Genomic DNA, 11531 nt, shown 5'->3' with positions numbered 1-11531 from the left:
TGACCATGGCCAAGGCCAGTGGCCCCCTTGCTCACTGCCCGTCAGCCCCCTGGACCCCTGCCAGGCCAGTGCCCACTCAGACCCGCTGCTCCTCATGCCAGGAGTGCTCATCCCTCTAGTCCCTTGGATCCCTCCCACACTCTGATGTTCCCTTGCTACTCAGTCGCCTTCCCAATGAGGCCATCCCAGATGAGGGAACTACTGACATAGAATACATTTGTGTTATTTTTGTCTCCTCCCATGAAGGTAGGAATTCGGTTAGACACATTCAGTGCTGCACGCCCAGAGCTTTGAATTTGCCCAGCTCGTGCCATGTGCTCATTAAATGCCCACTCAGTGAATGAGTGAATCTCTCACACCCTCAATGATCTCAACATGGGAGCAGGGGTGGGAGTGATCGGTGATGGAGAAACTGAGAAAATAGTGAAATGGGCTGAAATTCTTGATTTGCTGGGTAATTAAGAGTAATTAATATGCTAGTAGAAAAGGAACTCTTAAGTATGCATGTGAAGCATTTAGGGTGACCACTGGGAGAAAAGGAAGGATGTCCAACATCTAAAATATTAAAGGGAAGACAGCAGTGACCAAATCAATGAAGTCCAACATAAGGAAAGAACAGTTGGGGATGGGGAAAGCAACAGGAAATCTTGGTAAATAAGAAACAAAATTGATGGCAGGTGTGTGTGTCCGTTTGCATGTTACCATAAAGGAGCACCTGAGACTGGGTAATTCATAAGAGGTTTAATTGGCTCACAGTTCTGCAGGCTGTATAGGAAGCATGGTGCTGGCATCTGCTCCTGGGAAGGCTTCAGGAAGCTTCCAATTATGGTGGAAGGTGAAGGGGAGCAGACACATCACGTGAGAGCAGGAGCAAGAAAGAGGCGGGGAGGCGCTGCACTTTTAAACAACCGGATCTCACATGAACTCAGAGGGAGAACTCACTCATCCTGAGCACAGCACCAGGCAATCCAAGCACCATGGAATCTGCCTTATGACCTCAACACCTCCCACCAGGCCCCACCTTCAACACTGGGGATCGCATTTCAACATGAGATTTGGAGGGGGCAAACATCCAAACATATCAACAGTCAAATATAAGTGGATTAAGTTTACCTAATAATAGATTGAGGTGCTCAGATTGGGTTAAGAAAGCTAATCAGAATAGAATTTAATATTTTGATCACAAACCGCTGTAGACATTCGCACATGCTATGAAATACATAAAGTGGGAGCTGTTTGAAATATGAGAAGAGGGCCAGGCATGGTGGCCCAACACCTGTAATCCCGGCACTTTGGGAGGCTGAAGTGGGAAGACTGCCTGAGCTCAGGGTTAGAGACTAGCTCGGGCAACATGGCAAGACCCCATCTCTATAAAAAATATATATATATAAGAAAAATGCATAAATTCTGTAGTCATAAATAGAGACCACGCCGTCTCTCTCAGAAACAGAGGAAGGACACCAATAGAAATGGTATTTGATGGGCATGGTAACATGTTTGACATAAAAGTTAGCTTCAAAGGAGAGAGACTTCTGTGTTACACAGATAATTCCAGAAAATCAGGAAATGTTCTGGAGCTAGATAGTAGTGATTGTTACACAACATTGTGAATATGCTAAATGTCAATAATAGTAAATTTTTCAGTATAGTTTACCACCATAAAATAAAACTTCCAGAGCACTGGAAAATATAGACATCTATACTTCTGCAGGGCCAGAAATATCACTAATCCCAAACCAGTGAAGAATAATAAATAGGGGCAGGGGAGGGCCAGTGGGGGGTGGGGAGGGTGGGGAGGGATAACATGGGGAGAAATGCCAGATATAGGTGACGGGGGGATGAAGGCAGCAAAACACCTTGCCATGTATGTACCTATGCAACAATCCTGCATGATCTGCACATGTACCCCAGAACCTAAAGCACAATAAAAAATAATAAAATTTTAAAAATAATAAACACATTCAAAACAATTATGGCTCTAGTTTCTTTTTTTCCTTTAAGGAACAATTTTTTTTAACTACTTGTATAATTTACTCATTTTTAACTTTTGTGGGTACATAGTAGGTGTATATATTAATGGGGTACATGAGATCTTTTGATATAGGCACAAAAAGTATAATAATCACATCAGGGTAATGGGGTATCCATCACCTCAAGCATTTACTGTTTCTATATGTTATAAACAAGCATATTCTTATTTTTAAATGTTCAATAAATTATTGACTGTAGTCATCTTGTTGTGCTGTCAAATACTGGATCTTATTCTCTATAACTGTATTTTTGTACCCATTACACATCCCTACTCCCCCTTCCCCCAACTACTGTTCCCAGCCTTTGCTAACCATCATTCTACTCTCTATCTCTATGAGTTCAATTGTTTTAATTTTCTTCGCTCCCACAAATAAGTGAGAACATTCGGTTTGTCCTGTGCCTGGCTTATTTCACTTAACATAATGACCTCCAGTTCCAGCCATGTTGTTGCTGATGACAGGACCTCATTCTTTTTTGATGGCTGAATAGAACTGTATTGTGCATATGTATCCTGTTTTCTTTATCCATTCGTCTGTTCACAGGCACTTAGGTTGCTTCCAAATCTTGGTTTTTGTGAATAGTGCTGCAATAAACATGGAGTGCGTCGCACAGTTTATGTCACAGTTATTTGTATATTTAGATTTTATCCAACATTCTAAAATGTACATTCTGGGAAAATATAAAAACCTTCAAGTTTTCTGGCATAAATTTAAATATTACATATTTGTGTTAATTTTAAGAACTCCCTTTACTATCTTTATTTCTCTTTTTAAGTTTAATATCTCTGTCTTCTCATTTTTCTAGTCCTTCCCAAAAACTTTTTTAAATTTTTAAATTTATTTTTAAAATTTTATTTTTGAGGATTTAGGAGGTACAAGTGCAGGCTTCTCACATGCATACCTTGTATAGTGGTGAAGTCTGGGCTTGTAGTGGACCCATCACCTGAAGAGTGAACATTGCATCCTACAGGTAATTATTCAATCCTCACCCCCTTCCCACATCTTGTAGCCCATTCTGTATGTCCACCTGTGCTCATTGTTTAGTTCCCACTTAGAAGGAAGAACATGTGGCATTTGATTTTCTGTTTCTGAGTTATTTCTCGGGATAATGGCCTCCAGTCCATCCACGTTGCTGCAAAAGACATAATTTCATTCTTCTTCATGGGTAAGTAGTATTCCATGGTATATGCATACCATAGTTTCTTTAGTCCTCTGTTCATGGACATTTAGGTTGATGCCATAACTTTGCTATTATGAATAGTGCTGCAGTAAACATAGGCGTGCAGCTATCTTTTGGATATTATGATTTCTTTCCTTTTGGGTAGATAGTAATGGGATGGCTGGATCAAATCGTAGTCCTATGTTTTGTTCTTTGAGAAATCTCGTCTCTCTAACCCTTCTTCCCTGCTTCTGTCCTTACTCTTCTATAGTCCAGTGGTGATGTAGGCACACGCTTTCTAAACCGCTCTAGCTCCTCCTGGGCAGACTTGATTTTCTAGAAGAGTGTTCTAGGCACAAAAGAGAGAAATAACAAGGCAGGTTTACGTATACCGGCATGGAGACATTGATCAGTGAAAGAAACAGGAAGTTTAGTTTACATTTAACAATACATAGGCATAACTTATACTTGCATTTTTGCATACAACTGGAATAATTAACACCAAACTTGACAATGGCCACGCTGGGGAAGGGGCAGGGAGTGGAGCGTGTTGAGGAGGCTCCCATGTTTTCCTCTCTGCCCTTCTAGATGGTTTACTTCTTTGTAAGCAAAGAGGACTTATGTGTAAGTTGTATACTTTTTCTTAAACAGGGAATTCCCCACTACCCAAATGTCACACACACAGAGACTTGATACGTCCCTTCTCTGTTTCAGTGATTGATTGCGTCACTCCTCTGGTTAACACTTTTCAGTAAATCCCTCCTGTTTGGTGGCATTATTTTCCTCTGGAACTCCCACCCCTTCCGGTCAGCTCTGGTGATCTGCCGCTCTGTGTCTCCCGTCCGCCATCAGGGCTCGTCCCTTCTTCATCTCCTCAGGCTTTCCAATCTCTTCCAGAAGGGCTTCTCAAGTGTGTCACCGAACCACAGATTGAATTCCTACGCTGTCATCCCCTCTCTACCGTCTGCAGGGCATTGCCATGCTCCCTTTTGTCACAATTTGTCCTCTCCCTGATGGCCTTTTGCGTGTGATTCCAAGGAGCCACGCTTTCTTGCAAGCCATGAAGGGAAGAAGTCATTGTCTGGGATAGTACATCCATTGCCAGGTGTGCTCCTGACCCGTTGCACAGCTTATCCTGCAGAATCCCTCACCCCCAATGGGTCCCCTCTGTGTGTGTATGTGTCTTTACCTTTCTTCACGGAATGAAGACACATCCAGCCAAATTCAGTTTTTTCAGTTGCAAAGGCGTGCCCTTGGCCTTGCTTCCTAACTGTTTTGGAGTTGGTGGATTCTCCTTCTCTGCGCCATGGATCAGGGCTGGTTAGGATGCAGTGCCCCTGAGCCTATCTCTAGAGAGGAGCCAAATCCGGACATTTGGATCCTGTCAGTGCTATGGACGTCAGCTGGTGGATTGATATCAGTATTATTACCAGATTCTTTCTAAACTAATGTAGAAGAGGGAATGGATGGGGAGGTATAAAATGAGGGTGCAGGTTTCCAGCCACTTAAAAGCCTTCATCTACACTTCTGACAGTGGGACGCTAAGCAAATTCCAACTTGTTTTGAGCCTAGAGGTTTGCTGTTTTGGGGAACAGAGCGTTTTTTTTAACCACTGGTTGAAAATTCCAGCAGTTTGATCGTTACTAGAAGTTATGAGATTTTTCACTTCCATTCCTTGCTTTTCGTAATGTCATGGGCTGATTCCCCATTGTATCTTTACAGTTGTTCTAACGGAAAGCCTGCGTCAGGGACTTTTAGCCAGATGTCACTTGGAACAGGAAGCCCCATTCACACGCCCCCAACAGTCCACACACAGTCAACTGTGAAACCTCCCATTTCTTCATTTAGGGGGCGCTCCAAGACCTGCAAGAATCTTTTCAAGAATATTCAGAGTTGAGACCCTCACTTACTCCAGGACTCTGCTTTATAGTCCCAAGTTCAACCAAATAGAAAGCCCTCAAAACTCGAGTAATGACCCAAACCAGTCAGCAAAACCCAACCTAACTCCAAGGGTTCACAGTGGGCTGGGGCTGTAGGTCAGTGTTTAACGTGTCTTTGTGACTATGTGACTACGCACCACTGATGTAGCGCCTGCGAGGCCTGGCTTTAGACCTGTTTTCCCTGTTCCTTGCGATCTGGGCTCAGAGATGCTTTTCTGATCTGCCTAGTAGTCAGGGTCAGAGACAGTTCCCAAAGAAAAAAATCACCTGGATGCTTTCAGCAAATGAAGAACTACAATAACAGAGGAGAAATCACGCTGCAAGAAGCAACGTTTATTATGTAGGAGTTGGCGTTCCCGTGGCTGGATGTCGCAGTGGAGAGCACTTGGCATTTCAAATCAGGAGACTTGGGTTCGTGCTTTTGTTCCTTGGCCAAGTCACCCAGCTCCCCAGAGAGTGTGTTCGCTACAAAATGAGCATAGCGAGTAGCCAAGGATTTGTGAGCACCCACTCTGTGCCAGGCATTTTACTAGATGACTACATATTCATTAATTTGTTTAATCAGTGTAATACTCTGAGGTGGATGTTACTGGGACCATCTTATGGAAGAAGAAACTGGGGCTCCAAGAGGTAAAGTGACTCATCTAAGATGACACTGCTGTTAAGTGATAGAACAAACCTAGATTCATGCCTGCATGTGTAATAATATTTCTACTAACATCACAGCTGCTTCCTGTCCTGAGCAATTTACTGCCACTGAATGCCATATGTTAGAAGAGACTCTTGGCTTCATGTACAATCTAAGTCCAGCTCCAATATCCTCTCATTGGGAAACCCATTTCTTGGGTTGCCTGGAGGCACTCCTGGCTGTGGGCATTCACGAAACCTACCACATGATGTGCCATCCAGAGTCTGGGACAGCCCAGTATTAAGGTTTAGAAATCACTTTTAATTTAAGAAATGGCATGAAATCTCCTAGGTCTGGCTTAAGATTCTGCAGACAGTTTTTGTTGAAGGGAAGACTGTGAACCAAGGGTGCATCCAGTGTTGACAGCTTTCATTTCTGTTTCAGTCTCCTTGCTTGGGCAGATTTCCCAGCCCAGAGGGAATTAGCATTTTAATGGACAAAACAGTTGGAAAGGCCAGTGCAGATTGTTAAAGGCCTTCACGTCTAGAGAAGAAACAAGAATTCTTCTATGACTGCATTTGTCATTCGCCAAATATACTGTCCCAGTTTTCCTCCTCTTTTCTTTCTAAAACTTTGGCAAGGACTCGTTTTTGTCACTTGTGACCATGGGCTACTCTAACTCTAGTTCTTGCTGTATCAAAGGGTCTTTCCCAGGGGTGGGAGTCCAGCCTGCCGAGGAGGGGGAGTTTGGGTGGTGTGACAGGTTGAATCGTGTCCTGAAAAAGGATCTGTTGAAGTCTTAAGCCCAGTACCTCAGAATGGGACCTTATTTGGAAATAGGGTCATTACTGTTATAATTAGTGATGCAACTAGCTAGGATGAAGTCATAGTGGAGTGAAGAGGTCCCGTATGGTCATAATCCAGTATTAGTGTCCTTCTAAGACCGGGAGAGAGAGACATGGAGGCTGACTATCATGTGACAAGGAAGACATATTTTAGAACCATAAATTTATAAGCCAAGGGATGCCAGGACTTGCTGAGAACCATGGGAAGCTGGAAGAAGCAAGGAAGTTTCCTCCCCTAGCGTCTTTGGTGAGTGTGCCCTGCCACCACCTGGATTTCAGAAGCCTCCGGGATTGTGAGAGAATACATTTCTGTTGTTTTAGGACGCACAGTTCGTGTGACTTTGTTATGGCAGCCCTAAGAAACTAACGCAGGTGCGCAGCGCATACTTCCCCTTTCAAAGATTGTGAAAAGCCTCCTAGGGTTCTGATACTGATGAAGTCATGGCTCAAAGACAGAAGCCTGATAAAATCAGCACTGTTGGGGTCTCTCTCTTGATCTTGCCAAGGCAAGGCAAGGCGAGCAACAAGCAAGTACGTAGCCAAACCAACCACACAAAGAAATACACGATTAAAAAGTTTTGAATATAGAATTATAACGATAATCTGCATTCAGAAGCCTGGAGAGTGCCTTTATAAGCATGACAGCTACTGTTCTTTGTGTGTGTTTTTATGCCCCAGAAGATGTAAACCAAAAATTTAATAGTGATTATCTGCATGGTGGGACAATGAGTGATCCTCTTCTTTCGTCCTTTTTACAATTTTGAGATAATTATAGATTCCCATACAGTTTTAAGGAAGAGTACAAGATTCTGTGCACCTTACTAGCATTTGACACTGAAGGTTTAAGATACAGTACAATTCCATCACTCTGAAAATCCGTCATATCCCATGTTGAAGGCAACACCCACCTCCCTCCAGGGCCTCCTCCCCACATCCTAGACACCTGGCAACCACTAATACCTTCCCCATTTCCATAATTTTGACAGCTACTATTTATTGAGTTGTTTTGGTTGCTAGGTAATACCCTAAGGATTTTTTTCAGGATGGCATTTGATTCTTAAAACCCGGCAGGTAGTTGTGATAATGCCTATTTACAGAAGTGGAAACAAGGCCCAAGGAAGTGAAGGGATTTGCTTAAGTACCCAGCTAATAAGCATCAGAGGCTGGATCCATCCCCTGGCTGGGCTGACCCCAGGCTGCTGGCTCCTTAATCAAGGCTTAGTGCCACCACCTGGGACAACATTAGGGGGAACTAAATTCCTATCTGCAATGTGTGACCTCAAGATTATGCGAACAATATTATGTCAACACATGCAAGAAAACTGGTTTTGCGGTTCTTTTTTTCTCTCTACATTTCTGCATCTGCTGCGTGCCCCAAATTATTGTGCCAGGGTGGTGGGATGAGGAGGACAGCCACCAGCACCAATCTGGGGTCACTCGCACCTCTTTAGCAAAGCCCCCACTTTTATGTTTAAGTGCTTCATTCTGACCTTTTATCTGTGTGATTTGTACATAATACACAATTTGTCTTGTTTCCTTTCCTAGTCGTATAATCAGAATATGCTTATGCTGCTAAATAAGCCTTATAATTTATATTTGTTAAGAGTGGCCTAATAAATAGGATTTGGTTGACCAAGGGCATTGTAATTCACTCAGTTTCATAACGTTGGTCCTGAATCTCTTGTCTTCTTTTTATTTTTCTGAGATAGGATCTCGCTCTGTTGCCCAGGCTGGAGTGCAGTGGTGCAATCACAGCTCGCTGCAGTCTCAACTTTCCAGGCTCAGGTGATTCTCCCACCGTAGCCCACTGAGTAGCTGGGACTACAGGTGTGCACCACCACGCCTGGCTAATTTTTTGTATTTTTTTTTTTTTTTTTTTTTGAGATGGAGTTTCACTCATGTTACCCAGGCTGGAGTACAATGGCGCGATCTCGGCTCACCGCAACCTCCGCCTCCTGGGTTCAGGCAATTCTCCTGCCTCAGCCTCCTGAGTCGCTGGGATTACAGGCACCATGCCCAGCTAATTTTTTGTATTTTTAGTAGAGACGGGGTTTCACCTTGTTGACGAGGATGGTCTCGATCTCTTGACCTCGTGATCCACCCGCCTCGGCCTCCCAAAGTTTTTGTATTTTTTATGGAGACAGGATCTTGCCATGCTGCCCAGGCTGGTCTCAAACTCCTGGCCTCAGGTAATCTGCCTAATTCATCCTCCCAAAGTGCTGAGACTTCGGGCATGAGCCACGGCACCTAGCCTGTTGGCATCTTTTGCCATCCAGCTCCTGGGCAGCAGCATGATAAAGATACCGAGCACCAGCTCCCAACTCCCAAGCTTCGGCTCCACTCTTCAAGTTACCAAGGAGCAGAAGAACCTTGCTTAGCTTGGCTTTGCTTCCGTTGCCCCAGAGGTGAAATGGTGATAGTAAGAACAGTTTTTACTGTGGGGGCTGCTTTGAAGATTAGGCAGCATAAGAGATTTATGTTGTTGGACCAGTGCTTGCAAAGGCCCAGATAAAGAGTGTTGCAATGACTCTGTGTGCACACGGAGAGGCCTTTTCTTCTTTAGCAAATTATCTCAGAGTAAATATCCAGAAGTTGAACTTCAGGGTCCACGTTTCTGAGCATTTTGTGGCTTTCAAAATATATTGCCTATTTGCTCTCCAAGAAGGTTATTCAATTTCCTTTCCATCTAAGACAGGAGCACACTCATGTCACCCAGTTACTGGCAGCAATGTTTGTTCTGGTCATTGACGTTTTTTGTTAACATATTGCCCATAAAATGCTGCGTATTATTGATTGGGTTGACATTTCTCCAGGAACTGTTGAGGCTGAACATGTTTCCTTTTGTGTTTCTTGGCCTTTGGGGTCCTGGTGTTTTGCCTAACGATTTGCATGAAAATTTTGGATAATATATAAAGTGGCTCATCTATGTTTCTCAATGTGTTCTTTACATTTTGTTTCTCTTGTGTCTTACTGTACTTCGGTAACATGTAGCAGAAGACGTGTGCCTCATTCATCTAATCTTCTCCAAGGAACACTACCAGGTTTTACCCAGTTTGAGGCCTAGGATGATGATGATGACAATAAGGACAACTGGCATTTATTGAGCATTTACTGTATGCCAGGCACTGTGGTAGGAGCTTAACATTCTTTATCTTATTTAATTATTATAAGTTTATTATTAAGTACTACAGATCCACAATCCCTTATCTGAAACCCTTGGCACCAGATGTATTTTTCAATTTGGGTTTTCCATATTTTAGAAAAGTGACATGGGATGTATGGTACGTATTATGTAACACCCTTATCAGGGGCTTCAGAGAATATCCCATATCAAGCACATTACCATTTCTGTAGACACACACACACACACACACACACAAAAGAGATAAATGAAGATTAAAAATTGCTTCAAATTCAGATCCATTTTTGCTGACTTGAATTACTGTTTTTAAATAGCTTAAGAGCTTTTTCCTCCACCAGTTTCACAGGCGACGCAGACTCAGGGAGTTGAACCTGCCCAGGGGTCACTTGCTTCCAGTGATGAGGCCAATGGAACCAGCTCTCCTGCCCCACGCCCCGGACCTCACGAGCATGCTTCCCAGGCCGTCTCATCTGCATTTGAACTGGGAGCTGCTTCTTGCCTTTCCTGCTTCCCAGATCTCTCTGGAGCTTTGGCTGGGGTGTAAGGATGCCACAGCCACAGCCTTGACCCAGGGGTTCTGAAGCTGAGGCTTGAAAGGAGATTGCACCATCACCAGCAGCAGGACCAGGTGAGGTCAGCCTCACCCCTCGCGGTGCAGGGCTGAAGCTCCTTCTTCCTCCATGAACACAGGGAGCCCGTCGTGGCCTGCTTGTCAGAGCCGCCCCCTAAAGAGGTCCCCACACCAGGGCAGCTGTCACTCCTTTCCAGGTGGCATGTCCTCACCTGATGAGCCCACATGTGGGTGCCCGTGGTGGTCCTAGCCCAGGAAGGCTCCATGAAGGGTGTGCAGTCGTCACCTCTGGCCTCTTCTCAGGGGCTCTGGGGCTGGCCTGGAGAATAGTCACCTCCAAGTTGTGCAGAAGCCACTGCCAGTTCATCTCGTGTGTACATGTGACACGTGTGCATGTGATGAGTTTACCTGTGGTGTGTGTGATGTGCAGCTGATGTGTGATGTAGGTGTAATGAGTGTGTACGTGACGTGTGCACATGTGATGTGTGACGAGTGTGCATGTGACATGTTTGTGGTGTGTCTGCATGCGTGAGTCTGTGCATACATGTGTGACGTGTGCCTGTGTGATGTGTGTGTGATGAGTGTGCGCAGCGTTCATCATGGGAGTAGGGGGTGGAGGATGGGTCAGGAGGTGGGCAGAGTCCAGGGAAGTGTTGATGCAGCTCATCGAAACGAGCCTCCCCTTGGTGCTGTGTCCTGCACCTCCCTCTCTCCTACTCCCACACGGGCCGGCACCCTCCCCTGCCCTCTGCCACTGTGTCCTCTGCACGCAGGGAAAAGCACCATTGCTCCCCCGGCCTCAGCCTTACTGCCTCCAGGTGTAAGGCTGGTGGTAGGAAGTGGGCCTGTCCTGTGGGGGCAGTGCAGGGGCTGGGGCCCGCTGTAAAGCAAGCAGAGTCCGCCTGATAAAGAGAATGAAGATAACAAGAAAAAAACATAAAAGCCCATTCAGGGCCAGGCGTGGTGGCTCACGCCTGTAATCCCAGCACTTTGGGAGGCCGAGGCGGGTGGATCACGAGGTCAAGAGATCGAGACCATCCTGGTCAACATGGTGAAACCCCGTCTCTACTAAAAATACAAAAAATTAGCTGGGCATGGTGGTGCGTGCCTGTAATCCCAGCTACTCAGGAGGCTGAGGCAGGAGAATTGCCTGAACCCAGGAGGCGGAGGTTGCGGTGAGCCGAGATCGCGCCATTGTACTCCAGCCTGGGTAACA

Source organism: Sapajus apella, unplaced genomic scaffold (assembly GCF_009761245.1).
Source record: "Sapajus apella isolate SASKATOON/1434 unplaced genomic scaffold, GSC_monkey_1.0 scaffold31, whole genome shotgun sequence".
Lineage (NCBI taxonomy): Eukaryota > Metazoa > Chordata > Mammalia > Primates > Cebidae > Sapajus > Sapajus apella.
Note: the sequence above shows the minus strand (reverse complement) of the source record.